General features: G+C 44.6%; 1 protein-coding gene across 1 annotated transcript in view; it reads right to left on the bottom strand.

Annotated features, from left to right (window-relative positions):
• Nucleotides 1-10,506, bottom strand: part of RBFOX1 (RNA binding fox-1 homolog 1) — a 2,643,423-nt gene extending 2,632,917 nt beyond the window's left edge. The window contains exon 1 of the mRNA XM_014574331.3: nt 10,350-10,506. The gene's annotated coding sequence lies outside the window, so the exon portion shown is untranslated. The remainder of the gene's footprint in view (nt 1-10,349) is intronic.
• Nucleotides 10,507-24,296: the final 13,790 nt, after the last annotated feature.

The raw sequence follows: 24,296 nt of genomic DNA, 5'->3' as shown, positions 1-24,296 counted from the left end.
GCCTTTTAAAAAGTCTGACTAGTCTTTGGAGATGGGGTAGAACAAAAGAATCAAACCCTCAATCATCTGACATATTTGACTAATATGAACATTTTAACTTTTTTTCTCCTCTTCCTTTCCAAATTGATTTTCCTTCTTCCCACCTCCTTCTGTCCACCAGATCACCAACTTCCTAACCCTGCATGGAAATTTTTATAACTGTTGTTACAAGTGCTGGACCAGAAGGAAATAAAGTGGATAGGGTGGGGAAGGCATACAACTCAGACATATGAAGAGGATCAAGTAGTATTTTGTGCATGTACCCTTTAAGTTTATTCCCCTCACCTTAAATAGCACTGCATTTAAGTGCTATTTAACCAAAACAGAGAACCATTAATTAGGCAAATGAGTTATCCATCAAAGCATGTAGCATACTGGATTGTGTGCAGAACAGAGTGCTGACTGACAGCAAGGATAAAAGACCTACTACCATCAGCCACAGGAGGTAGTTTCCTTCACCACATGTTGTCAATGCTGTGGTTTTGACATTGAAGGGCAATGGTTCTGGTCTCTGCTCTCCAGAAGTGATTGACCCTGCAAACATGGGTTTATTGCAAGTTGGCTTCATAAAACAGAATGTCAAAGAAAGGTCCCACTCATATTTGAAGAGCTATGTACACTTCCTTCAAAAGTAGACTGGAGGCTTCAGCTAACTTTGGGAATACAATCTTTAACGAAAAATGGAGTCTGCATTCCTTGGAGAAAGAGTTGTGTTAATGCATATCCATGGTCATGCTAATGTAATCTGTTTTAAGATTAAACTCCTTTTTGCCACCGAAAAAAACCAAACAGACAAAAACAAACCCTTTTGAATAACAAGACTCCTATACAGTAGAGTTGAGGTGTAGTTTGAATTCCTAGCTCCAGGGCTGTATTGATTGTTCCTAGCAGGAAATTCCATTTCTAATCTATGGATACACTGCCTCAGATTTATATACCTCAAATTTGAAAAAGCCAAGCAATGTTATCTATTCTTGTCACACCCGATTAACCTCAGTATACCAATCCTCCAAATCAATAGTTAATTAAAAAAGTGGCAACTTCTATGAAGTACAATTCACTCATCCCAAAGAAACAAAATCCCAGTTTCAGATTTTTGTATAATGGAAACTAGGGAACCAAGTCCATTGGAAGTAGTATGAACATGTTAAGTGTTGTTTTGTATTCGAGACTGTTAAAAAAAAAGAAAGAAAAAGTTTTATTGCTGTATAACACACCAATGTATTTCGAACCAGGGCTAATCAGCAGACTTCTATGCCAAATATACTAGCCACAAAGCAGCTTTAAGTCCCTATTTCTCCTCTGATGTATACTCTTAGCCAGCTTGACAACTCCTATCCCCCACAGGTAATCCCTGTGCTGAATGCGTACAGAGATGAGGGAATTAGGGGTCGCTTGTGAACTATTGCTGTCTCCCTCAGGGGCTAGAAAAGTTCAAAAAGGTCTTTGCAGCCAGAGAATAATTTAGAGCAGTCCTAATGGCGTTCTGTCTCCTGCCAGCCCTCAGCAGCCCCAGACTGAGCAATGTAGCCCCTTCTGGCTAGTCCTTCTGCCTGGCTCAGGGCTGCAGTTGGAATGAACTCTTCATTCTCTTCACGCATTTTGCAATTCATTTGCAAATGTTGCAAAACCAACAACAGTTAACTGACCCAACATTCGGTCTCCCCATTAGCACAGTCCTGAATGCGCACTTTCAACAAACCCCAACTCCTCCTATCTCTCAATCTCACTTTTGTGTTATACTTTCTCCCTGACTCAATAAAACCAACTGGTGGAATCTATTCTTGCTTCTACCCCTCTGGCAATAGAGAAGTGCTTCCCTGCAGTCACTCAATAATGTAGCAATGAGTGCTACCCGCACAAGGACAAAAACACCTTTCGGGTGGAAGAGAAATGTTTTGCTCAGGGTTTTATTCACAAAAATCTATCCAGGCCTCTGAAGGCAGCAAAATCACCCACTAGTCTCTGTTTCACCTGCAACAAGTCAATATTATGGTTGTCTCGCTGCTCTCTGAATTTCTTCCATAGGGGGCACATCACAAAAGTGCACAGCTGTAAACTGAACTCACTAAGTGTTCTTTGGTCCTCCAGGACATGTCTTTTAGAGCACCTCCATTTACCACCATCCACCCCCACTGCACAGCATGCATCAGCACAAGCAGTGCCTTGAAAGAAGACCAGCTATTGCACACCCAAGCACAGACACCCAGGAAGCTCATCAGCAGCAGGGTCCCCATGTCGAGAGATCTCCATGCAGGTGTCTTTGCATAGGCGGTATAGATGGATTGTTTATAAAGCCTACTTGGAATGACTAGTGGTGAGTGCCACATTGGCATGCCAGCCTACATGGAGGCAGGGATCTATGATAACTCAGACCCCCTGAAATGCCACCTGATGAAATGAGATGCCACCGAATCAGCCTATTCTGCCAGCCTGGGTCCCCTTTCCCTGGTTTTGCTGGGCCAGCCTCACAAGCCTCTTGCAGCCAAGCACACAGGCAGAGCCACAAAAGGACAGACACGGAGATCAGCTCAGGGAAGGCCCAGTTTAAGGGACTTGCTGGACTTTTCTCAGCTCCAGGTATTCACCCCACCCCCTACTCCCCAGATACAAATCCAAAAGTTTAAGAAATTCACCTCCTCCCTGAATGTGGAGGAAGATATGCACTGCTCTCTCTCCCACACCCAGTTAGAGATTACATAAATGGGTTATATTAGAAACAAGGAAGAAGATTGTTAGCTCCTAAATGGTGTATTTTAAGTGGTTAATGGAATAGCAAACAGAACAAAGCAGATTACTAAGAAAATAGCACAAAGCACGGAAACTAAGCTTGATTCACTAAAGAAACTGGTTACAAGTAATAATTTCTCACCCTAGATATTGTTTTAGGCAGAGTCCTTCACACACCAAATGTATTCTTTTAACCTAGATTCGGCAGTTCTTCCCCCACTCCTGCTTCTTCCATTACTATCCTTTTGTTTCCAGGTGTTTTCATGTATCTCTTCAGCATGGGGAGGCACAAGTGAAGCAAACTAAAGATCCCAATTGCTTTTCTCCCCTTTATATAGAATTTCCATAAATCAGGAATTATTTGTCTGAGCCTTCTCCTTCCCACCCCCAGGAAACAATTCAGCAGTCCAAGATGCAGGTTCATATCAGGTGACCAGGTCACCTGACTCTGCAACATTACAGCATCTGAGAGTCAGTAGCCATGTGGAGCATCTACCAGAAGGCCTAATGAGCATAATCATGTTCAGTAAATCATAACCTTTCCAATGATATCTTACACAAATTATCTTGCATCAAGCATCTCTCAGTTATGACAAGCATATTTCCATAAAGAATATGTAATGTCACAAGGTCTATCATTATTTGTGTGGATTTATTGCCCATCAGGATCCAAGATATCATTTTATACTCACAGCTGAACTACCAGACTTTGGGGCAAGGACTCTCCGTTAATCGTGTGTTTGTGCAGCACCTAATACAATCAAACACAGGGAACCCAATGCATTGTGGTAGCCCTGGGCAGCACCAAATAATAATGGCCTTTGCTCCTGAGAGCATACAGTCTAATTTGAGGAAGGACAAAATGAGCATGAGGAATGGGCAGGGAGGACAGGATGGTGACTAGGTGGAGCCAGTTAAAGAATTCCCCTACCAGAACAGCTTTCCTTCTAAAAATGCTGATTCAACAGAATTGAAACATTACCCAGGAGCTTGTCAATTTCAGCAAAGCTTTTGAAACTGTCCGTGGGCCCGCCATCCCCTCCAGCCCCCAGAAATAGCTTCATGCCAGAGGTGTCCGGTCCATTGCAGTAATCACCTGTGCCTCCCACCCCCGGCAGGCTTCCCAGCTAGCTAGCTGACTGACTGACTGACTCACACACAGAGTAATTGAAAGGAATCCCAAATAGTTCACAACTCTGAATTTCCTAGATTTGAAGCGATCGACATTTATCATGCTTATGTCAGCCTGGCAATATTCATGGCTGTGATATACACTACCGATCTTGGCCCCAACTCTGCAATTTTTTTAACCCTGGGACGCAGATCATTTAAAGCTGCATTTAGCGAACAGCGGTTTCAGTCTTCTCCAACAATTGTCACTGTGAAGACTCAAATCTAACTCCCGTGCTGAGGCCCAGCGTTCTTCACAGACCAGTAACAACGTAACAGATTTCAACCTAAGGTTGGTAGGTTTGTTTGTGTTTTGGCACCAGGTTTGGCTGTTCCTAGGGTTCCATTCACACCTTCTCTTTTATGGGTCACTCCCACCTCCTGTGGACATACGGGAGTTAAGGCGTTACTTGCAAGCATGAATCATGAATCAGCATCTTGTCAAGTGGGATCCCAAGAAAATACTGTTACTTTGTTACAGTTAGCTACCTGAGAAATCCAAAGATTTGTCCATCTTTCTGCCAGCGTGTCTTACATCACAAAACAAAAAGGCTACGTCTAGACTGGCATGATTTTCTGGAAATGCTTTTAACAGAAAAGTGCTTTTGCGGAAAAGCATCCGTGCCAATCTAGACGCGCTTTTCCGCAAAAAAGCCCCGATCGCCATTTTCGCGATCAGGGCTTTTTTGCGGAAAACAAATCTGAGCTGTCTACACTGGCCCTTTTGTGCAAAAGTTTTGTGCAAAAGGACTTTTGCCCGAACGGGAGCAGCATAGTATTTCCGCAAGAACACTGACAATCTTACATGAGATCGTCAGTGCTTTTGTGAAAATTCAAGCAACCGGCGTAGACAGCTGGCAAGTTTTTCCAGAAAAGTGGCTGATTTTCCGGAAAAACTGGCCAGTCTAGACACAGCCAAAAAGGAATAACAAGTCAGGGTGTTAAATAGTATTTTTTTTCATACCTTTGATTTAGGCTGTCTGTACTGTCATTCCGAAAATGTACAGCCCAGATGTCTCCAGACTTTGAGGCAACGGTCTAAACTTTTGTTAAGATGCTATCAGCCACATTAACAGTGGCAACATGAGACTTTTTTAAACAGGAAAGCACTTACAGTTCAGCGCTACAATGTATTTCTTTTAAGGTACTAGGAAGTTAGTTCTAAGTTAAATAGACAAAAGCATTACATATCAATGAATGTGGAAAGAGATAAATTAGTTTTCCCCATCTCACCAGTCCATCCCACTAGTCATAAGAATAAGGAGAAAATGGCTGAATTATGTGTCTACTAGAATGGGTTAGTAGTTTCTGCTCATTTGCTTGGAGATGTGGGGCAGCTTTTCCTGAACACACTTCACAAAAGATGCTCTCTACCCTTAAAAAAAAAATCATGCAAAAATATTCCTATCTTGCATTTTAATAGGGAGAGATTTGACATTGCTCAGAGATAATGTAGCTGAGGAAATTAGCTCTTGGAGAATAGGTACAATAGAACACAGGACAACAAAGAAAACCAGCAGCTATTAAAATGTGTGGCATGTTTTAAGCCATATATTCTTTTCACATCTTGCTTAACTGGCATGAAAAATATAATACTAAAAAACAAACCTTCCAGTAGTTCTTTCCGTTTTTATTCTTACCATAGGCGGGGAGACAAATTTACTGTGAATTTTATTCACAAAAGCGGGGGGATGGGGAGAGAAGAAATGCCCAAATCATTCATACCTGGTGGTTTTTCCAGTAGTCTCCAAGTATGCCTTTGGAGACAAACATTCTATTTTGTTACCCAAATCAAAGAATTATGACTGTATTTCATTAGGAGCCAGACACAAGGCACATTGCTGAATAAGGATAATTATGGTGTGAGGAGCTGTAAGGAAAGACAGTATTGTCAATACCATGCATTAAAAAAAACAGGCGTTAAAGAAAAAATACAGGTTGGACCTCCCTGGTCCAGTAACCTCAGGACCTGACTGTTCCCGGATGACGGATTTTTCCGGACCAGGAGAAGTCGTGTCGCCCCTATCTCCCTGCTTCCTGGCTCCCCCTACAGCCCAGCTGAGCCTCGCACCATCTCCCACAGCTCAGCCGAGCCACACACCAGCTTCCTGCCCACCCCGCCCAGCCTACCTGAGCTGTGCACTGGCCCCCAGCAGCCCAGCTGAGCCATACACTGGCTCTCGGGCCCATACATCCCTACAGCGCAGTGGGACTCTCTGGTCCTGGAACATCCAAGGTCATGCCAGACCCTAGATATTGCCGGACCTGAGAATCCCGGATTTTAGAGGTGCAACCTTGTTTTTAAAATCATTTCGTTTATTTGCCTTCTGATGTAAGCCTTTTGAATATGATTGGGTCACTCTACCAAGCTTGGCTCTGCAACCAGAAAAGCTAGAAACAGCTCAATTTTCCTTTTTTAGAAGATATTCTTTTCCCTCACCTCCAAAACATCACCAAACTGCTTTTATCACTCATTATCACAAGAGGTCTTGTGTTAAAAAAAAAAAAAAAGTTGATTTAAGTTACTCATTCAGCATGATTTTCCCCAGATTATGTTCTTTTACAGCATCAGTCAAAAGGTCTGTACATTCAGTTTTGAGGACAATATCATCACAACTTGCATATATGAGACACAAGCCCTTATGTAGCTGCATTGGCTCTGTGCTATTAGCTAGCAAAGTCTTGGGGTTTTGTGGGGTTCTCTTCCCCCCCCCCCATCAGTAAAGTTTAGGACATTACCCATTAATTGTGCCCAGATCAATTGTTAGATGGCATCATTTTTGTAGTCCCTTGAGGCCACAACTGCAAATCAAGTTTTGAAGACCCATTCTAATATGAGAATGGATTTGTTAATGGAGAAATCATTATTTAGGCTGAGACAGAGAGGAATGACGTCAGGTGGTACGATGTGGATAATCCGTGATGCTTCACAGATGCCAAATACCAACAGAGTCCACTGGGAACCTTCAATTAGTCTCCTTAGAATCCCCAGGGGTCCATACACTCTGTTCACTTGAACGGTCCAAAAACCAAGAATTCCATTTTGGGAAAAGTTGAGGCTTTTGGCATCTGTTTCCATTCTGATACTGAATGAAGCCAAGGCCTTGAGAGGTGTATTTTGGGGTGGGGAAAGACAAGAGCAGGACAGGCACCAAAATAGCCAATAGCCAGGCACTTAATCATCGATCTCCCACATCCCAGGTAAGTCCCTGCTTTGCCCCATTTGGACCAGGGACTAAAACCTGAGCATCCCAGCTCCCAGCTGAGTGTCCTCACCACTGACCTATTAATTACTCTGGGATGGACTCTCCCCTCCGCCCTCATTTTCAACAAATCAGCATTTTCCAATGAAATAACATGTCAATAAAAAATGCCCAGCCAGCCTCATTGCTCAGTTCCACAAACCTGCCTGTCCACTAGAGCAGCCAGCAGAACATCGTATACTCTGCATTCCTCGTTAGGAAAAAAGGCATCGTCAGTGCCATGAAACAGCCAGCTTTATGATTTTAAGGATAAGGTTACTTAAGGTTTTCCTTCTCCCTTGCAACAGCAGTATGGATTGTCATTATCTAAATAGACTCCCTTTTCTAGGGTGAAAGTTGGGTTGTTAAAAAAAGAAAAAAGACAATTGGCAGAAACACCAGGGTTTGTTTTCAATGCAAAGTGTACAAATGCAGCTATAATCACCGGAAATTAGAGGCAACAGCCTGAAGAAAGCAGCAATCCATGGCACATTGTTTGGTAGGTAAGTGTACAACCTACAATGGGGAGAGAAGGGGGGGAAATTAGTCATCTCCAAAATATAAAAAGCAAAAATCTAGTTTCCTTAAACACATAGTATGGTCCTAGATAAAACCATACACCACATGTTACTAAATAATCCTTTTGCGCAAGTTAAGGAATCCATTGAATGAGTGAGTGGTGCTTAACTGGATACAGTGTATCTAAACACAGGTTTGTTCCTCATCATTTCTACCCTACCAATGATTCTGGGCAAAGAAACTAATACAAGTACAGTCTCATTTATTGAAACAAACTCAATTATCCAGGGGAGTAAAAGCTCACTTCAGTGGGTGCTTCCCAAACAGTGCTCTTCTCTCCTAACCACATCAAGTTAGTATCTATTCCTCTGACATGCTTAGATTACCACATCCTTTTTAAGCACCCACTTAATGTAAATGGTCTCTTTCTGCTTACAAGACCCAAACTGCTATTTCCTGTGTAGCTCCAAACACAATGCATCACATACAGAGAAGATTCAGGGACAGACAATCCATTGCCCCTTCCACTGAACAAGAAACAGTCCACAGCTACACACAGGTAAGGGATTTTTCTCTCCTCCTAGCTTTTCTATCCCATTAAATCATTTTTCTATCAATCACTCTTTCCTATCATGCCTTGTACTTAGTATAGAATTCAGTGTTCACCACAGATCTGAACACTGAATAATGTTAGGCCTTGGCAAATCCACTGAGTAGGCTTACCCTGTAGCCCCTGCATACATCTGCCCTACTGAAAAGGAAAATTCTAAATATTTTGCTTCCCTGTCCAAAAAAAAAAAAAAAAACCCACACACACACACACACCTCCACCAAGACCCTCTCACATTATCCCGAGTCTGCCATGCCTGCAGGTCACTTTGGGAATATATTCCTTCAGCTCAGAACCTGGTCATGGCCCAGGCACATGAAGAACTTAAGTGGCAGAAATAAATAAGCCATAAAGCTGCTATTTGTGCATGTATTTTGTGGTCCCATATGGGCAACTCAGTATTTTCAACAGTCAAAATGCCAAAGGTAAAGTATCAGTTAAAGTGTATCTTGCATCAATAAGATACCAGGGGCCAGATTTTTTTTGAGGAATTTAGATTCCAGAAGATAGAGTGGGATGTCTAGTAGCGCCCTAGTTCACAGTGATATCAAGAGGAGCTAAGCACCTAATCCGTTTCAGCAAATTTGAAAATCCCACTTGTACCTAAGTGTAATCAGTTTTAGGCACCTGAATGTCTAGAGAATTACAATGCTAAGACTGCCAAGATCTGCCTGTGTGTAGTACATTGGCAAATCAGGACCTTCATTATGCCTAACAAGTTTCAACTTAAAATCAAATTGAAAACCAGATGTAATTAGTCATTAATTGGTCATTAATTTGGAGCAAGAGTGGCTAGACAGACTAGATGGGATATTTCAGTTACAGTACATGGGTGGCATTTGCCGTTGTACAAAATGTAACAAAGCAAAAAGTTTATCCTAGAACCCTTTAAAACATTTTTAAACTGTACAAGGATTTGATTCTAACATATAACTAGAAAGGGGATTTTCAAAGAGATGATTTCAGAAGTATCTGGATTATTTTAAACTGCCATACTACCAAGGAATTTCCCAGTCTCGCCTCCCGCACACCCTCAACAGAGCAGGCTCAGATTTCGCCTGTCCATCTTTTGACATAGTTCTCAACTTGATCAAATATTGGATGAAATGTTTAGGGAACCACCAAAATGAAGGGCGCAGAGTTATTCATGCAGGGAACTTCCTTTAGTGTAAACTCAGTTATGTGATCCTTTATTGCACATGTTAATTTTCTATAGTAAAATTACTTTGGTGGAACATGATAGGCTTTGAGACTAAACTAAATGAAGGACATACAGGAAGTTTTGGAGATGTGCTTATAATTACAGTTCCACATCTGAGGTTACTTCTGTATAGAGGCAAGGTGGGAAAGAATGACATTGTCTCAGATGCTTTCTGGAGTCTCCTCCTTACCAGATATATTAACTACAATACCAAACAACATCCTGAATTACACGTACATGATCAGTAGCATAAACATCTCACTGTGTTACCGCATAACGGCACTGAGACTATACTAGCCTTATACATCCATCCCATGAACCAAGAAGATTGTGTAAAATAAATATATATATACACACCAATCTTCACGCAAAGAAAATTAAAGCAGCAAAGTCAAGCTTTCAGCTTAAGAAACTCAGCTTGCCCATGCAAACTTTAGCTCCTTATGCATGTTCATTGTGAGAGTCTTTAATTACATGATCAGAAATTATTGCATTCAGCACACAGAATAGGCCATGCCCATGGAATGAGCAGGTATTTAGTATTTCCTTTCACCCTCGTTGTTCAGTGGCTGGCCCCAGATCTGCCAAGCCACACAAGACACCCTCCTCTGAAGACAGAAATAGTGATTTCTTTTTTGGTTTTTCCATTGTGCCCATCATTGAATCATCAGCAAGCGTCACAAACATGCCTTACAACAGCCCCATGAGGTGAGCTAGTCTCATCCCCCTTTTCCCAGATGCAAATGGGGGCACAGGCACACAATGTCAATCAAAAGTATCCCCTAGTTTTGATGTCCACTTTGAGATGCATATGACCTCAAATTCAAACAAAACATACCACTGTTTGTTCAGACCACAGCTCTCGTTGACTTCAGTGGCTCCTCTTAGTGCTGTGACAAGTCAGGTCAGCAGGAAGCAATCAGGAAGTGAGAGGTGGGGGGGAAGGGAAAGAAGCCCAAAGAGGGAAAGAAAAAGCCAGTCCCCTTGTTAACCAGGAGTGGGCCAGTTAGGAGCAGCTGGTAAGGCACTAGCTCAGGCAGATTAGGGATCAGCTGAGATAGCTACCTTGATTCAATTAGGGCCAGCTGACTCTACTTCAGGCCTGCCAGAGACCTTTTAAAAGCCTCCCTGGTTAGCTGGCATGAAAGAGCTGCAGCTATAGCCATAATTAGAGTGAGAAACAGAATGGGGAAGAAGCTCCAGGAAGAGAGGTTAGGCTCCCTCTCCAAACAGACTATCATGCTAACCTGCTTCTAAGGGGAAGACTGGCTGTCCCCACATGACAGACAGGGGCTGTTTTGCCTGGGGTCCTTCTCACCAAAGGGAGAAAAGCAGAGTCTGGCAAGGATAAGAGAGGCTTGAGCTATAGGGCTCAATACTTCTGCCAATCAGATCTAGGAGAGGGCAAGTCTGGCTTTTCTTTGTTGGTTTGTTCGTGGTTTTGAACAAGAAAAGGGAAAGACCGGCTTTTCATTTTGATGACTGAACACTTTTAAACATGTTTAAATTTTGAAAATGAAAATTTTGAGAGAGAAGATTGAGAGGGGACATGATGGTGGTTCTCAGGTATCTAAACGGGTGTCACAAGGAGGTGGGAGAAAAATTGTTCTCCTGGGCCTCTGAGGATAGAACAAGAAACAACGGGCTCAAACTGCAGCAAGGCAAATTTAGGTTAGACATTAGGAGAAACTTACTTGCTGTCAGGGTGGTGAAACACAGGAATATCTCCATATATTAACTTAGTCCAATCTCGTAGCGCTGGAAGGGTCCTTGAGAGGTCATTGAGTCCAGTCCCCTGCCATCACAGCAGGACCAAGTACCATCCCTGACAGATTTTCCCCAGATCTCTAAATGGCCCTATTGGGGATTGAGCTCACAATATTTTACAAGGGATAAGAGCTCCACCAAAAAAGGAGGATTTTCCGCCATTTGGTCCTGTCTAGAGTGGGCCAAATGGCGGAAAAGCCTCTTCTGGAAAAGTGATCGGGAAACACTACACAAATTGCCCAGCACAATTTGCGTAGCTTTTTCTGACAAAGGACTGTAGTGTTGACCTACCTCTGAGTGTCCCTGAGACTGACACAGAAATAAACAATAGTAAAATAAATAAAATTCCTCTTTTCAAGCCATCCAGTTAGGAAAACTTGAGGGTAGTCACTCCAGCACATCTGTACTTGAAAGGGCAAGGTATTTAGGTAGACAGCAACATAGAGGTGAGAGAGTTCTGAGGGGAATAAATTATTGAAATCAATTAGATGTGTTGTAACCTTCTTGCAGATGTGACCCTGATATTGTTATTTACTAAGCTTCTGCATAACAAAGTCAATATCACTTTGTATTTGTTTGATGTTTGAAAGTCAATATTTGAAGATTCATATGACAGGGATCTTAGAGGCCACAGTAATTAACTGTGAAGGAACCTAGGGCTTATCTCCACCACCTTACTCATGTTCAAACTACATTCTGCCTTATTTTCACTAGGATTTTACCTCATTAGTTACCTAATGACATTCATGGGCAGTAGATTTAAAGGCTAAGGAAGTAGTTCTTCACAGCTCTTGCAGACAACCTGTGGAACTCATTGCCAGGGGATGCTGTGAAGGCCAACATTATACCTGGCCATGGCTCTACAACCAAGGCCATAGAGCCCCTCTAATTTATTTGCATTCTTGGGAAGACAGAGCCATGAGTGCCTGGTTACTGCTAATGTCCCAATGGTGCTGCTCAGGCAGAATGAGGAAGCAGCAGATGTACCCTGGAGGAGGCAGGCTTTTCTGGAGTTCTGCTTTTCCCACCTTTCTTATGCAAAATACATATTGGGAATCATTCCATGTGCACACTAATTAGTGACTATAACTGGTGCTAGGTTTTCTCTAGACAGAAATATAGGTCCAGCTATAGGTTGGCCATTATCCTTTTAACCACTGCATCGTCTGCACATGCTCAAATAATTGGTTAAAATGCTCCACTACTGCTACAGTGGTGGTAGCACCTGTAGAAAATTCATCATCTAGTGTAGAGAAGGCCACAGCAAAACAGAGTTTTAGTTCTGGAGAGTACTTAGTGATTGATACTTGCAAGTAGGAATAAGAGATCCTCCGGAATAGGGCTTTATTCTGGAGGATCGCACCAGTCTGGACGCTCTTTTCCGGCTTTTCCCCAAGCCGGAAAAAAAGCGGCAGCCATGTTTATTTAAATCCCGTGGGGGATATTTAAATCCCCCACGGATTTCCCTATTCCAAAGTTAGAAATTAGCATGCCTTTTCCGAAGAAGGGGCCAGTCTAGACGTAGCCAATCAGTGCAGAGTGGAGCGAAAGAATGACTCGTGTCTTGCTCACAACGCTCCTGTTAATGCATCTCAGAATCATGTTTGCTTTTTTGGCGACAGCATCATACTGTTGACTTATATTTAGCTTGTGATCCACTATGACCCCTACATCTCTTTCTGCACACTCCTTCCTAGACAGTCGCTTCCCATTCTGAATGTGTGAGACTGATTGTTCCTAAGTGGCATACTTTGCATTTGTCCTTATTAAACTTCATCCTATTTACCTCAGACCATTTCTCCAGTTTGTCCAAATCATTTTGAATTATGACCCTATCCTCCAAAGCAGTTGCAACCCTTTGACTTGCTCAGAGTTACAAAGCAAATCTGTGGTAGAATCAGAACTAGAATACCCAGTCACTTTCCCACCACTTAGCTTTAATATTTCATCCTTGTTAAAATAAACAGAATACTTGGCCTACTTTCAAGTCCACAATTGAATAGCCAGATGAATAATTTTAATTGTTTTTAAACTCTTTTCAATATACATGTACTCTCTCCAAATGTAAGCGGGGGAATGGTCCCGCTATTGTGGGGAACTTTCCTGGCTTATATACCACCCCAGTGAAATGGACCAGCAAAAGGATCTGAGTCCCCTCTCCCACTTCCTTTACCCCATGGCTTCCCTGATCCTGAGGGTTCCCCCTCCACTCTCCTGAGTAGCAGAGTCCTCGAAACCCCAACAAGGCTGGGCCCAGGTTTCTTGGGGCTTAATCCCCGACCTTGTAGTCATTAGGGGCAGGAGTTAGGGTGTCCCCACTCCGAGGTGCTCTCTTTACACTGCAGGCCTTCTTGGCCCAGTGATCACTTCATAAGGTTCAAAGCAAATACAATTTATTAAACATCAAGGCTACGTCTACACTGGCCCCTTTTCCGGAAGGGGCATGTTAATTTCACCTATCGTAGTAGGGAAATCCGCGGGGGATTTAAATATCCCCCGCGGCATTTAAATAAAAATGTCCGCCGCTTTTTTCCGGCTTTTAAAAAAGCCGGAAAAGAGCGTCTACACTGGCCCCGATCCTCCGGAAAAAGCGCCCTTTTCCGGAGGCTCTTATTCCTACTTTGAAAGTACTTCAAAGTAGGAATAAGAGCCTCCGGAAAAGGGCGCTTTTTCCGGAGGATCGGGGCCAGTGTAGACGCTCTTTTCCGGCTTTTTTAAAAGCCGGAAAAAAGCGGCGGACATTTTTATTTAAATGCCGCGGGGGATATTTAAATCCCCCGTGGATTTCCCTACTACGATAGGTGAAATTAACATGCCCCTTCCGGAAAAGGGGCCAGTGTAGACGAGCCCCAACTGATTAAAGAGAAAAGAAAAAGAAAAAAATGAGAATGGTTAAATGAGAACACACAGTCCTGCTCTGTAGCACGGGGACATCAAAACAGCAGCCTGCAGAGTGTAAGGACAGTTCACAGTCTCTTCCTTATAGGCCCCTTAGAGGCCCTGGATGTGCTGCAGGGGGGCTGCAGGCTGGACACACTTGCTCTGGCAGTGACCACACAGCCTCAAGCTCTAAGTAGCCAGACCCCTCTCCCAGTCTGGCCTGCTGGGCCTCCTGGCTGGTGATATCTCCCTGCCCAGAGCCTCTCCCCACACTTTGCAGGTCCCAGCTGCTCACCACACCCAGCTGTAGGCTGTGCTGCCTTGTCAGTCTCCAGCTCCTTGTGTTGCTTCTCTGTCCCTTTTGGCTCTCTGAGCACTGCCAGTCTGCTGCTCAACACAGGGTCTGCGCTCCTTGAGCTGTGTGTGCCTGGCTCTATTGCTGAAAAACTGCCTCTCCACACAGCTTGCCCTCCTTGGGCTGTCTGAGTCTGGCTCTGTAGCTGCAGAACTTCTTCTGCACACAGCTTGCACTGCTCTTAGCTGTCTCTCAGCTCTCTCCTTGCTCAGAGAGACCCAGAACAAAACCCAGCTCACAGGGAGGACGGGGCCTGGCCTCTTGCTTTCCTCACTGGCCTGTCCAACCTGTCAATCAGGCCGAGCTGGAGTGTTGGCTGCTTTCCATTGTCTCTGGGGTCTGTTAGTCTCATGGACCCTTCCCCTTTTGACACTGGGAGCTGGCGAATCAAAAACTCCCACTGAGTTTTAGTAAGGGGCTAACAGTCCCCTTACACAAAGACATAATAGTGAAAGAAGAAAGTTCATAATGGTGAGAGACAAAAGAAAGGATTTCTTTATTTGAGTCTTCCTCATTTGCCAGGTTATTGTGCCTGAAGCTTGTAGTTATGGAATTCCAATTAACACTAATGGGAATTATGAGGCTTCACACCACATTGAAAGTTTACTATTGAATGTTTATTGGCGCATGAAAGAGGCTGATCATTATTGTCAATTTCACTTTTACTTGAATCAACTGAAATTCAGCTCCTGCAGATTTAGTGCAATTTTCAGATATGTACATTTCTGCTCAGTTCTGTACAGTAAATACAATCAAGTCGTACTACCTGGCAATGGCAGGATTAGAGGGTAATCACCAGGTAGAAACTCAGCAGGGGTCCCAAATTAAGCAGCGAATGGGGGGAATCTCTCATAGTCAGGTGTTTTTCTGACGCAAACAAAATAGAACAAAGCAGCAAAACATCAGTCCCTCTCCTCTGTGTGCAGCTTAACAGTCCTTGAACTATAACCCAGCACATGAGCAGGGCAGTTTTCCTGCCTCCCTTACATTAAACCCCTCTCTAGTCTCAAACATTGCTGAGAGCCAAGCCCTTTTTAATTAGTTCAACTGCATCTAATCACCATGGGCATAAACACCTCATGCTCCTTTCACCCAGAGCTCAGCATCGCAAAAAGGGACTCTTCAAGGGATAGGTGGTGACTGTCCTCTGTGACACTGGCGTAACGCTGGATATACCCTCCCTGAAGTTATTCTTGTCCCTGTCCCTGGCATTGTTTATCCCGAGGGAGGCCCCTGCAGCCAACCCAACCTCTAACCTTGCAAGGTCCCCCTGTACAAAGGATGTCATTTTGAGACCCCCAGGCAGCACAGAGCCGAATGGAACAGCTACCACTCAGCAGGCTGGCTCTGGCTTTCAGGGGGTCCCTTCAACTATAGGTCTGGCAAGTGCCTACCACGAGGTTGTGCCTTTTCTCTGCACAAACACATTTTTTTTAAAATGACACTAAAACAGTCCCTGCCCTGATGAATTTCAATTCAAGAACAGGACAGACGGGCAAAGGCTGGGCGGGAAAACAGCAGAGGCACCAGCAAAGTGAGGGAGAGAACCCTTGTTTCCAAGTGGTAAGGCAATGTCCTAGCTGCTAGACCACACTGCCTCTCCATGCAGGTAGACTGGGATAAAACCGGAGTAAACAACAGCAGAATCAGGTCCAGCAGCTGGAAATCCTGGGATTTAACCCTTGTATACCCAGGTCTGCCTTGGTTGTCCAAGCCTCCCTTTTGGGACCTCAGTGGGCTGTGGTCCCCTTCAGGGTGTATATTCCCCCGTCCCAACTATACGGCATCCCAAAGCACTTTAAATCACTCCACTGAAATGCACTCTCTGGGGAGGAACACCATAGCTCTTCAGCAATATGCAGTAACGCCATTGATATAACAGTCTGGGGCTCTTACAGTATGTCTAAAACCCACAGCACTTGGCGTCCAAGTCAGACTCATGGGACTCAGGCTGGGGGCTGAAAATAACCATGTGGACATTTGGGGCTTGGGCTGTAGCCCAGGCTCTGAAACTCACCCCGCCCCCTTGCAGGATCTCAGGGGGCTGAACATCTGCACTGCAGTTTGATAGCCCTCAGGGTCTGTCTACACTGCCACCCTAGTTCGAACTAGGGTGGCTAATGTAGGCATTCGAACTTGCAAATGAAGCCCGGGATTTAAATATCCCGGGCTTCATTTGCATGTTCCCAGGCGCCGCCATTTTTACATGCCCCGTTGTTCAAACTACCTGCCCGCGGCTACACGTGGCACGGAGTAGGTAGTTCAAATTAAAGCTCCTAATTCGAACTACCATTAAACCTCCTTGCAGAAGGAATAACCAGGGCTCGACAAATAATACAATCCACGAGTGAGTAGATTGTAACCCGGAAGCGCCGGGTTCGGGCGATCTGCGCATGGGAATAACGGTAGTTCGAATTAGGAGCTTTAATTTGAACTACCTAGTCCGTGCCGCGTGTAGCCGCGGGCAGGTAGTTCGAACTACGGGCCATTTAAAAATGGCGGCACCTGGGAACATGCAAATGAAGCCCAGGATATTTAAATCCTGGCTTCATTTGCAAGTTCGAATGCCTACATTAGCAGTGTAGACGTACTCTCTGAGCCCAGTCAGCTTACCCAATCCAGCCATAGCTGCATGCGGGATCATTTGTAGCAGTGTGGACATACGCTGAGGTCCCAGTCCCACATTCCCTCCACGTCCTAAGCCCCTCTTGACTTTGTAATTAGCTTTCTCCTCCACATGGGAAGTGTAGTGATGGGGCCAAACCTTCAGGCCATTGACTTAAGTGGTCCCAGCCAAGCATTTGGCCCAAGACCTTACAATACATCACCATTATGTGCAAGAGCACAAATTGAAGCTATAAGCCCTGACCACTTTTACACTAATGTAAATACAATCAGGATTTATTCCTGATTTAGCCTGGAGTAATGGAATAGCGTTCTGGTTTACTATCAGCCAGGGCAATGGTTGCCAAAATAAGAACATAAGAACGGCCATACTGGGTCAGACCAAAGGTCCATCCATCTCAGTATCCTGTCTGCCAACAGTGGCCAATGCCAGGTGCCCCAGAGGGAGCGAACCAAACAAGAAGTGATCAAGCAATCTCTCTCCTGACATCCATCTCCACGCTCTGGCACACAGAGGCTAGGGACACCATTCCGTACCAATCCTGGCTAATAGCGATTAGTGTACTTAACCTCCATGAATTTATCTAGTTCTCTTTTAAACCCTCTTATAGTCCTAGCCTTCACAACCTCCTCAGGCAAGGAGTTCCACAGGTTGACTGTGTGCTGTGTGAAGAAGAACTTGTTTTATTTGTTTTAAACCTGCTGCCTGTTAATTTCATTTGGTGACCCCTAGTTCTTATATTATGAGAACAAGTAAATAACTTTTCATTATTCACTTTCTCCACTCCACTCATGATTTTATAGACCTCTATCCTATCCCCCCTTAGTCTCCTCTTTTCCAAGCTGAAAAGTCCCAGTCTCTTTAATCTCTCCTCATATGGAACCTGTTCCAAACCCCTAATCATTTTAGTTGCCCTTCTCTGTACCTTTTCTAATGCCAGTGTATCTTTTTTGAGATGAAGAGACCACATCTGTACACAGTATTCAAGACGTGGGCGTACCATGGATTTATATAAAGACCCAGGGCTCTACAAGACATCTCCAGGGGCTCCGCGAGGTTGACAAACTGGAAACATCGATAGGTACAGCACATACAATCAATGGACCGCTGGGGCTCCGCATAAATTTTTACGCATGTAAAGGGCTCTGGAGCCCAAAAAGTTTGAGAACCGCTGAGCTAAACAGTGTACGACCATGGAAGTCAACAGAGCTGCAGTGATTTACACTGGCTCATGCTAGCCCTGGCATGTCCCTGTTACATGGGAGTCCGCTCTGATGCTGCATAGATTGGGGGAGGGGTGGGCGAGAATCTCAGTGTCATATCCCAGATCTGAGTGTGATACTTTCCTGTGGTTTTACTACAATTTGCAGCATTTTCCCCGGACTATCACACTGTCCGTTTGGGTGCGCCTCTTCCCTCTTGCGAAAGATCTTATTTGATAAATTGAGCAGGATCCCATTGGACAAAAACAATTACACTCCTCCCTAGACCCGCAGAAAGCTGGGTTGTTTAATCACCTGGATATTAAAACTTTTGTAATTTTGTTTTTGTTTTTGCTATTCAATAAGCAAATCTATTTGCATAAACTGATTTCAAATGCGACTCATCAGATTTTTTGACTAAGTGGATGATTTGTACAATGAGAGCCCATCGGTCTCTGACAGACTCACTCTGATGAGGGAATGTTTCTTTAATTACGCTCAAGGCCGATTACCCCATTACCACTACATTGTTTTGCAGATTGTATATAATTTTGCTGTTTCCAGAGCTTTGCTGCGATCACTCTGAGGAAAATGCAAATGCCAAGCAGATACTTGAGATGCATTAGCCACAAGATGAAGATGTCTTAGCGAATTCAATTTAAGCTACAACATTAAAGTTATTTTGTTGAATAAAACATAATGTAATAATAAGCCTGTATATGTCAACTCTTAGAAGAAAGTAATAATAGTTGGATAGCTAGCCTTCCCTTCTACTTTCCTACTCCACCCTCTTTCTTTCTCCCAGAGCTGGAGAGACTGCAGCAAAAGGAATCCTTCTCCGGTACATGACTCGTTTGGGGTTAAGTATATTTCCTGTGGTTGTACTTCATAGCAGAGTAACATGTTCAATACACAAGCACTAATGAGACAGCTCAGCTGGCATGTTTCTTACCTCTTTATCGCCCGGAGTGAGTAGATTGCTTTCTTTGAAGTTCTTGTGATTAACAGCCATGTCGGGTAGCCTGTACTGTAGAGTTTGGTGGAGAAGCATTAAGGGTCCATTTGTGACGACCACAGGGGGTGATGAAGAAATGTTATGGCGGGGATGGAGTCAACACTGGTCTGATGTGCCAACGGGCCTTGCCTCCTGCATACTCAGTTACCAGGCCTGCCGAGCAGGTGGGGAAGGGAAGTGGGGAAGGAGGAGCAATTGCTCCAGAGCCCCGCGATTCAAAAGGGCCTGGGACTTCGGCTAACACCACTGCTGCAGTAGCAGCAACATCAGCCGGGGCCCTTTAAATTGCACAGCATGCTGCCCCCAAACTCCCTCTCTTCTGCCTGAGGCGCTGCCCCTTCTGGGAGCGCAGTGCCACCTCCCAGGCCTTACCCAGGGGCCCACCCAGTCTGTCAGTGACACCTGTGTGCAATGGGTGGAAAATGCAACCAAATCTGAACAGTAGCACCTTACAACTTAGTGCAAATGTAAACCCCTGCACACAGAATGGGCAATGGGGAAAATGGCCGCAGCCTCCTCCATTTTCCTCTTTTGCCTTCAGACTAAAAGTGCTTCTGTCAGAAGAGGCTCTGAAAGCTCTTTACAAGCCTGACTTCATCCAGGCCCTTTGATACTACAAATATCGCGCAGTGTAAGACCAGTGTTGGTCTAGCCATGTTATACAACATTGTCAAATGTCTGAGTGTGTGAATGGGGAAAATAAACGTGATAATCATGTTAGTGAACGAGCTATTTAAGCGCCTCAGGCCACTATCTCCCTGCCCACTTCCTGTCTTCTGTGTCTATTTAGACTGGAAAATGTCAGGGGCTTTCTCTCATTATGGGTGTGCCTTCTGCCTAACCCACTCCAGCACAGATATGGGTGGGTACCTATGGGTGCTACTGTAACCCACACACCGAACCTCAGCAACAGCTAAAATTAAGAGACCTCTACAGCACAGGCTGGGAGCCAGCTGGCTTTTAGCTGTGAGGGTAGAGACTCCTATACTAAGCTCCAGAGGTCCCAGGTTCAACTCCACCTGGTGGTGGTTACAATACAAATAATAAATGAATCAGCTACCATGTTTTCACCTCAAAGCTGGTTGTGTGACATAATTACATCCACAGTTAGCTTCAACATGGGTGCAGGGATTTAGTTTTCAGCTACAGCAGTGGTTCTCACAATTTTTGGCCACCCCACTCAACTCCAGCCTGAGGACCATATAGCTAAACACCTATGATGACAAAATGGGTGCAGGAGCAGGCTGAGGGTGTGGCGTCTGAGCAGGAGGTTGGGTGCAGGAGTGGGTTGAGGGACCACTGAGAATCACTACTCTACAGGCTCTGAGCTTTCATGGGGGGGATGTAGGGAGAAGATAAAGGACTTTTCATGACCACCAGCTAATGGAGTCATTTAGGTCAAGTGGCTGAGGCCTGTGTTTTTGGAGCTGGACATTTAGGCTGTGTCCAGACTCAGGGGTTTTTTCGAAAAAAGTAGCCTTTTTTCGAAAAAACTTCACCTGTGTCTAGACTGCAGCCGCGTTCTTTCGAAATTAAATCGAAAGAATGCGGCTTTTCTTTCGACGGTGGTAAACCTAATTCCACGAGGAAGAACGCCTTCTTTCGAAAGTGCTCTTTCGAAAGAAGGCGTTCTTGAAAGCAAACAGGCTTTTTAGAAAGAGAGCATCCAGACTCACTGGGTGCTTTCTTTCGAAAAAGCGGCTTGCTTTTTCGAAATTCCGCGTGCAGTCTAGACGCTCTCTTTCGAAAGAGGCTCTTTCGAAAGTATCTTTCGAAAGAGGCTTGCAGTCTAGACATAGCCTTAGGATTCTGGTTCCGGCTTCCTACGTGAGTGATACCCGTGACTGCACCACATGTGGATTTCTGTTACATTAGCGTAGTGCTCTAGTGAGCGCTGAAAATGAAATAACCCAGGGTGGTTTTATTTACACCAAGAAAGTGAGTAAGCAGAAGGAACCGCTGCCTTAAACACAGAACTCTGTGGTTTCATTAGACACAGGTCACTTTTTGGCAATAGTTCACTGTGTATCAGCTGTGGTCAACAGGGGTACAGGGAAAGGAACAGAAAGACCTGAGGTTACCCCCCTAAACAAAACATCTCTCCCTTTATGCCTCTCCCCTTCATGTACTTTGGGTACTCTAACATCAGCAGCAAGGAACGTCCCAGCTAAGGATCTGACATGAGTCAACTATGGGTTCTGAAGTCTCATCATTTCCACTCTACTGTTGAAACTGATTGAACATGAATTCCATTGAAGGACTTCTTTTCCCCAGCAGGAAAATGTATCTTCATGAAGACAGGTCAATGGGTACTATTTAAAAGCCACCCAGACTATTGATTGCTGCAGATTCTACCAGAGGTGCTATGAATTTCATACACAATTAACCTTCCCATAAGCTGAATGTATCATGGGGAGCAGAAACTCCTTTTTCAGACCTATTGGAACGTTATACAATCCAATACCAAAGCAATTGGAATTCTGTAGCTTGGGGGATGACTTGAACCGTTCAAAAACAATGACACAGGTATCACTCTTGAATTATTTCTGTTGTGCTTTTTCCTAATTTATAGGAGTCTCCCAGGCAGCAGGGTGGCCTAATGGTTAGGTCCCTTTTTCGACAGGTCCTGTAAACCTCCTTGCAGGAGGCATAAGGGATCTGTCGAAAAACGCTTTCTTTCTCGACAGATCCCCCTCTAGACTGCCGCTTTTTGCAGACAAAGTGCTGAGTCGGCAAAACATGGCGGCCATTTTTATGTAAATTAGGCACGGGATATTTAAATCCCTGCCTCATTTGCAATGTCGACCTGCCTAATCTGCATCCCTCTACTGACAGAGGGATGCAGTCTAGACATACCCTAACTGAGCCAGGTTCCTCTCTTTTATCCTCCCTCCAGGCCTGGTATTGGCTGCAGGTAAAACGGGAGGGGGGGGGACTACTTGGGCAAAAAGGCTTTGTTTGGCCCCTGCACTGCCAGGCCCTTCTGTCACTCCCTCACAATACTGCTTTAGGAGAAACAACGGCCTGCCCCACTGACAGAAGTTGCCTTGTACTTCTGGATTATACAACTGCAGTATGCTAAAACTATATTCACTTTAAGGAAAACACTTTTACTTAGTCGTGGAGTCATTAGTTTCTAGGGAAAGGAAGCGTAATTAATCAAGACCACCACCATTAATCAAGCTAGGGTGTGACAGCTTGCAAAGTCGAGTCAAGTTTTAATGCACTGGCCTCATTTTATTTAGTCATCATCCAATGAAGAATAGGGGAGCGTGTGCTACAACTCAAGCTAAAGAGCCAATGCTCTACAATGCTGTATCCACTTGCAGTCCATGAAGCTAAAGGAGCCATGGAAGAGAAATGGGAGAACAAACAGAGAGTAGGAGCAGAAGCTAAAATCCAGCATCTTGAGCTTAGCACGTCCGGAATTCCTCTCCTGTTGGAGGACAGCAAAGGTCCCTCAAGCAGGAGGACAGCCACCATTTGGACTGTGGGATGGTGAGCTCCCAATGGGTTTGGTCCATTGCAAAGCTGAGTGCCCTATATCAGGGGTGGAGCATGTGTGTCTGCAGCCATGGCAACTGGCTTTGTAACGACTCCAGTCCACAAGGCTTACACACACCCCTCCATGCTGGGGGTACATGAAGGCTGCAGTCCCAATGAAGTGCAGGGTCAGAGCTCCAATTACGGAGCTGCTCCATTCCCTGCTCCCAGGCTGGGGTGGTCCCCATCCACCCCGGCCCTTGGAAGTTCCCTTCATAAACACACTTTGCTTTGCCATTGTGCAGAGCTCTGTGGAGTTGAAAAACACTGAAATCATTTGAATCCTGGGTAACTCTGAACAGCCTTATAACTCACAGGCGAGAGCAGCGGCGGCCTGATTATTGCAAGGGCATTGGTTTAATTCAAAGAGTAAGCGAACTCTGAGGAAGAGTTACATTTTTACCACTAGAAAACTGAGGGCCAGGAGGCTCCAGCAGGTATCACCACATCAACCTTTGGCAAAGGAAGAAACCAGAGTCCAGTTCCTTTCCTTCAGCCAGAGTCTCTCACCCTTTCTTCTAGCCCCTCTGGGAAAGCCAAGAGATACCAGTAGGTCTCACCACCATAACCATCTATTTGCGCAACTTGGCCACTAGATTACAAGTCAGAAAGAGGAGCAGCCACAGGGCACACACTTTAAAAAGGAGCAAGACTCCATTTTAAGTCAGATCCCTACAGTTCCAGACCCTCCTATGCTAAGAATTGTCATTCTCCCACTCTCGCTATAACCTTAACTGGGAACAGAGTGGACCTGGCTCCAGAACACCAACTCCATCTAGGCAATTGTCACATCTGGGGCAAGCAGTGTATTTGCATGTGCAAATGGCCAGCTAGATGAGTGGCTGGAATTTGTGTGAGCCTAGGACTCTGTGAGGCTCTAAAGCTTTCTTCTCTCGCCAACAGAAGTTGGTCCAGTAAAAGATTTTACCTCCCCCACCTTGTCTCTAAAGTCCTGAGACCAGCACACCTACAACTACATTGCATACTAGCCCTTGGGCCATGTCTACACGACAAGATGGTCATTCATAAAGATTAGCAAGCAGCAGACCAAGAATAGATCCCTCTGGACCCACACTTGAGATCACCTTCAAATCGGATTTCATTCCATTAATGAATGGAAAGTTTGTGATTGGTTAACCAGCTATGTATTTACTTAATGGTAGTTTCACTGTGCAAGCACTTCTCCAGCTTGCTTATCAGAACGGCATGTGGAACTGTGTCAGCAGACTTGCTAGAGGCAAGTATATTTTGTCCTTTCCCTTTCCCTATCCACCAAACCAGTTACCTTATCAATGGAGGAAATCAAGCTGCATTGGCATCATTGGTTCACAGTAAATCCATGCAGACTGCTGGTGATTGCCCCAAGCAGTCGATTATGGCAATTGCAGTACTACCAT

This window comes from Pelodiscus sinensis, chromosome 16 (assembly GCF_049634645.1).
Source record: "Pelodiscus sinensis isolate JC-2024 chromosome 16, ASM4963464v1, whole genome shotgun sequence".
In the NCBI taxonomy this organism is placed as follows: Eukaryota; Metazoa; Chordata; order Testudines; family Trionychidae; genus Pelodiscus; species Pelodiscus sinensis.
The sequence above is the reverse complement of the archived record's forward strand: the minus strand, read 5'-3'. Positions and strand labels throughout refer to the sequence as shown.